Raw genomic sequence first — 6,000 nt, forward strand, 5'->3', positions numbered from 1 at the left:
ATACAGTTCTCTATTCTGGACTCCCCAACTATATCTTAAGGAACCATCCCACCAGATGAGCCTCACCATTTAGATTCAGGAATACATGGGCTTGAAGCCTTCCAGCCTGGTGCTCTTTCCGCTGCTTCTGAAGAGGAAGGACCACGTTTATCTACCACATAAAAGACAAGGAGCCACGGAATTCCCCACAAACGGACCCTGGAGTTCCTTCAATGAAAACTGAGAAAGACAAAGGCCCAGAGAGAGAGCTTTCATCAGAGCAAGAGATGAGGCCAACGAGGTTGGGGATCTTCTCATTTCTTCCTTTCTCTATCAGTTTTTGTGTTTGTTGATGATTTTGTTAGGCCTTAGAGGCAAGGAGGAGAGTGACTCTTCTGTGTGCCCCCGCCTCCCTTCCGTGCCTGTGATTTTGTGGGAGGTCCCAGCAAGTAGAGCATTGAGAGGGAAGAAGGGAATGACAATCTGAGTTGTGTCTTAAGCTCAGCTGTTGTGACATGCCTGATGGGATCATGTTAGTTTATTGCTATTCTCCCAAGGCATGCTTGGGGCAGAGCTTGGTGATCCTGCCATTTACAGGGCTAATTCCCCAGGAGTCTACATTGAGACAAGGATTGACAGAAAACGGTTTGATTCCAACTTGGAATTCAATTCGTAATTTAATTCAAGCAACTTTTGTTAGGCACTGGGCATCTGCTCTGGGTCCCAGACTGTGCTAGATTCTTAGGCTCCAAGGGCCAAGAGAGGGCATCTTGTACCCTTAAAGAACTTGCATTTGACTGGGTAAGGGGTTTGCCAATCGAGTGCCTCAGGGATCTGTGTGGCCCCACGATACTTCCCATTTCTACCAGTAACTTGGATAAGGTACGAATGGCTGAAATGTCACCTGCTAATGACACCAAGCTAGGAGACATAGTTAGCAGGCCTAGCAGGTTAGAAGATGGAGAAGATAGACAGAAGAATTAAAACATTCACTGAGCAGCTAGAGCACTAGGCCTAGAGAGGAAATAATAGAGGTAGGTGTAAAGTCTTAAAATCAGTGTCAAAAAACTGACTTCACCAGTAAAATAGAAGGAAGAAGGAGTCATACTTAGACAGCCATTTGTTTGAAAACGTTCTAGGGTTTTAGCAGACTACAAGCTGACTATCAGTCAGAGGAAGTTAACAGTCTCTTGAGGGTATTTTCTCCACTGATCTATACTGCAGCCTGTCCCTGTGTTGTCGTTCTAGGTGACTCTAGTCCATATTCTCCTGTAAATCTTCTACATGGGCCCCAGCCCGAGTCTTAAGAACCTTCTCTTGATTTCATTATGCTGCAGAGATACCAATATGGTAGGCGTCCATGCAGTCCAGTCTTCACCATGTGACCATTCCACCTCTCTTTCCATTCATATATTTCTTTCTTGATATCTCTGTATGTCGCTTTGTGGACCATCTGACTCATTGGAGAATCTGGACTTGATGCAATCACTAAAAAGTCATGCACACGGGATGGACTCCATCCTCTCTAGGGAATCCTTCTCCAGTTCCGAATCTGCACTGAAGCCCCTCAGTGATGGGGGCTGACACTTCCGTTTGGTAAGCATGCATGTCCACACCTGGTGCCTCGATTTCTAGTTATTACACAGGTGTCTTTCACAGAATCCTTGAACGGCTCAGTGTTGGAGGTGACCTCAGATGTCATCCAGTCTAAGCTATGACCACAATGAGAGGCCATCCCTCTTCCCCCAAACTCGAGACAGCCTGTTTTCCTATTGGAGAGCCCGGAGTGTTAGCAAGTTTTTCATGACATCCAACCTACACTTCTATTTTTGCATCATCTACCATCCATTCTTGTTTGTGAATTCTGTGACCAAACAGGACAAATATAATCTCTCTTCCACAGTAGAACCCTTTAGATACTAGAAGAAAGCCACCCATCCCTGCTTCCTCCCATCCCTCTGGAGACCTGTTTCTTTTGGCTAACTGTCCTCGTGCCCAAGGACACTGCTCATTGTCCTGGCCAACCTCCTCTAGACACTCTAGTTTATCAGTGCCTTTCCCAAGGCACTTTAGATATTTTATGAAGCCTGATGTCCCTTCAGCCTTGTTGGCTGCCATGTTTTCCACTTACTCACATTGACTTTGCAGTCTCAGATCTCTTTTTCAGGCATCCCATCGTCTCACCAAGTCTCTCTCATCTTGGATTTGAAATGGTTTTTTAAGACATAAATCCAGGAAATTTTGTCTTAGATTTAGGCCATCATTTCATTTGGTCAAGCCTCTTCCTATCCTGATGGCATTATCCAGCGCGCTAGCCTTTCCTCCCAACTGTGGCATCTTCAGACGTGATGGTGATGCTGTCTTTGCCCTTTATCCGAGAATATCCGACAGAATATTAAGTGACTCAAATCCCAGCAGATCCACCACACGCACATGGGATTCACTGACGAGGACTTGGGGAGGCTGGCAATCGAGCACTGTGTCCTTCCGTCTCATTGTGCTGCAGCCTAAACACTTTCCGTGAACATGCCACGGGACACTAGTGGTGCTTTGTTACAACGAGCATCCCCAGGTTTCTGACTTTGCTTGCCCTGTCTCTGGAGCGCTGAAGGTGGGAGAGCCAGAACTTGTTGGCTCTTGTAAATCACGGCTCCTTGCGAGGATACTCCATGTGGGTGGAACCCAGGCTCCAGAGTAACAGGCTCTAGAACTTGCTAGCAGCTCGTTACAGAATCCACAGAACTGGAAGGGACCTCACGTGTCATTAGCACAACCGTCCTGGAAAAGAGGATCCTACTGCCAATTGCCGCACGAAGATGTCTAACGGCGGACGGGCCCCCCGGGGTCGGCCTCATTGATGGATAGTTTTGTCAACACGTTTTTCTTTTCCTGTCAACAAGCCAACGTCTGAGTCTTTGTAACCTCTACCCATTGCTCTTGCCTTTTCTTCTGGAACAAAGTGAGTTTAATACACCAGTTACATGATCACCCTTCAAATACTTGAAGAAGGCAATCACGTTGCCATGAGTTCTGCTCTTCTCCAGACTCGACTTCTCCACTTCCTTCAAAAGAATCTGGACACGGAATCAGTGGAACCTTTCATAGGGTCAGATCCCTCACTCTACAGCCTGACCCCCTTGGGAGGCCCTTCATCAGATGGGGTGTCAGACTGAACAGGACACTCTACTGCAGATGTGGCCTGATGAAGGCAGAGGACAGTGACACCATCACCTCTAGAAGGAGCTTGGAATCCCCCAAATGGACGGGAATGCATCAATACTACAGACAATGTTTCACCCATCGGGCATGGAAGCAGTACTATGAATAACAATACATAATTGGCCATCTCCTTTGTGGGTGTCTCCCTTTACATTCCCGTAGATCCATGCTGCCCACTACTAGCATCCCTGTCTATCTGTCTGTCCGCGCATCTATCTCTGTAGATGTATCCATATCCATGTATCCTTCTACCTATCTATCTACCTATCTATCTATCTATCTATCTATCTATCTATCTATCTATCTATCTCTTTGTCTATCTGTCTATCTGTCTGTCCGTCCGCCTGTCCATCCGTCTATCCATCCATCCATCCATCCATCTATCTATCTATCTATCTATCTATCTATCTATCTCTTTATCTATCTATTTGTCTGTCTGTCCGCCTGTCCATCCGTCTATCCATCCATCCATCCATCTATCTATCTATCTATCTCTTTATCTATCTATTTGTCTGTCTGTCCGCCTGTCCATCCGTCTATCCATCCATCCATCCATCTATCTATCTATCTGTCTGTCTGTCTGTCTGTCTGTCAGTCTGTCCGTCCGTCCGTCCGTCTGTCTGTCTCTTTATGAATCTCTCTAGACATAATTCTTTTCTCTGTTTTCTATCTTCTGGGATTAAACAGAGGTTTACAGGACATAAATACATTTGCTCGTACTGTTTCACCTCCTGGCTCTAAAAGGGGCTCAGCGTTTCAGAGGGCCAGTAAGCTTTGGGGTGGAGGCAGGCCCCTCTGACACAGGCCACTCTGATCTCTCTCTGACTGCCTCTGGGTCACAGCTCTTGGCTGGGTTGTCTGAAATGTCGACTTGTCCGTTGCTAATGAAGCCTGGAGTGCAGGAGAGCCGCCACGGGCCAGAAGTGGAGGGAGACTCCCCATTCCCATCCCCACCTGCTTTCCCCATCCCTCTGAGGCCTAGAAGTTCCCTTTTCCTCTTCTATCTGACCCGATACTGTGCCATGTTCCTCTCTGCTTCCTCCAATTGACAATAGACTTTGCCATCTTATTCCTCTTTGTGGAGCCCCAAAGCCACTGCAGACGGAGGGGGAGGCTTAAGGCCGGGACATGACTTGGGTGTGGGTGAGTGAGGACCAAGTGATATTATTTGTTGCCTTTGGGCAGTAAGAAGAACATCTGAGTGATTCTAGGTAGCCCAAACTTCCTTACATCGGCCGGTTCCCTATGAGAGGACAGCAGTAGGGACAGCCTCCCACTTGTCGCTGGAGGTCTAGATGAGAATGCGCCGACCAGGACACGTATGGAGCGCTTTGTTCAGTTGGGGCCCCCGTGTTTTAGGAACGGTCTAGATGTGAGTCCAGAAGAGGCTGACTAGGATGGATGGTGCCAGTCCTGGAGAAAATGCCATCCAAGTCTCTCGTGAGAGAGAGTGGCTTCAATCCTTCTTCTGTCTCGGTTGTTTCACTCATTCGACTGGGCTCACACGGCAGTCTTGGGGACTCTCAGAGGAGGCGGAACTGCTCCAGCTGGGGAATCCTGGTGCGCATAGTGCAGCTTCTGAGCGAGCCCCCACTGGTATGCTCTCCATGGAACCAATCAGGTAAGGTGAATTCCATGAACACTTAATTAGAAATATTTACTGCCCAGAAGGAGAAAAATAGCCAGCATGCCATGCCATTCCACCTGCAAACTGGGGATATCAGGCCTCCTGGGGGGATGGTTGGAGCCTTACAGAAAGGTAGCCAAGCGGTGCATACACTCGAAGGCCTTCAGGCTGTGGGTCTTCACACCCTTTTTATTCCTGGGGAAAATGCGACACAAACAGGAACATTTGTTGACGCAGAGGGTTGCTTTCTGCTTCCACTCACCTGCTTCTCTTCTGGGCCTCTTTATGTCATGAGGCTCCCTTCCCATCACTCTTTTTCTAGGCAAAGGCATAGCCTTAAGCCTGGGGCATGCAGAGTGTGATTCGTTCCTGTGGTTGTCCCTCCATGGTAGTGAGGAACAACCTGCCCCTGCCTCCAGGCAGCAGAGAGGAGATCCCTCCCCAGATCAACTCTGATAAGCTTCCTTTCCTGAGCTCTAAGCTCGCAGCTCAGCTTCCTGCCTAGTTCAAATCGGGGAATCTTTATTGAGACGACTCACTTGCAGATGGCGGTGAAAAGCCCAAATCGACCGGCCGGGCCACAACTAGGCAGTGTACAGTTGTCCCGTAGTGGCCAAGAATCTCCTGGCCCTTCGCTCCCAGTGAGCCCCGCCAGAGGAGACGCGGCCACTCGGGTCCTGTGCATTCCTTCAAGGGTCGCCTCGTCCGAGCTGCTGGCACCTCTGTCTTTGCTCCCCTGTGACGAGGGGCTGCACCTCACTGGCTGCGCCAGAATCTCGTGCAGGGAAGCGAATGTTTAGTCTAGAAAAGATGAGCTGGCACGGCGGCAGGACTGCTTCCAGCAGGGGGAGGACTTCCATCGGCAAGAAGGCGAGCCTGCTTCTCCTGGCCACAGAGGCAGTCAAATCACAGCAACGTTTTCTACTAAGACAAGGAAAAAGAAAAAAGCGGAGCCCAGACGCAGCGGACGCAGAGGAGCTCCCCCCTCTCCGAAGATGGCAGCGTCTTCTCACATCTCAGCTCTCCAGCCCGACTTGCTCTGGGTAGTTTTGCTATTTCACCCTGCCTGGTTGCTGTTTTGTTTAGAGGCAGCCAGGACATGCAATGCATAGAGACCTGGGCATGGAGTCAGGAAGACTTGAACTCAGAGCCAACCTCAGACACTTCCTAGCCTC

This window comes from Monodelphis domestica, chromosome 7, assembly GCF_027887165.1.
Source record: "Monodelphis domestica isolate mMonDom1 chromosome 7, mMonDom1.pri, whole genome shotgun sequence".
In the NCBI taxonomy this organism is placed as follows: domain Eukaryota; kingdom Metazoa; phylum Chordata; class Mammalia; order Didelphimorphia; family Didelphidae; genus Monodelphis; species Monodelphis domestica.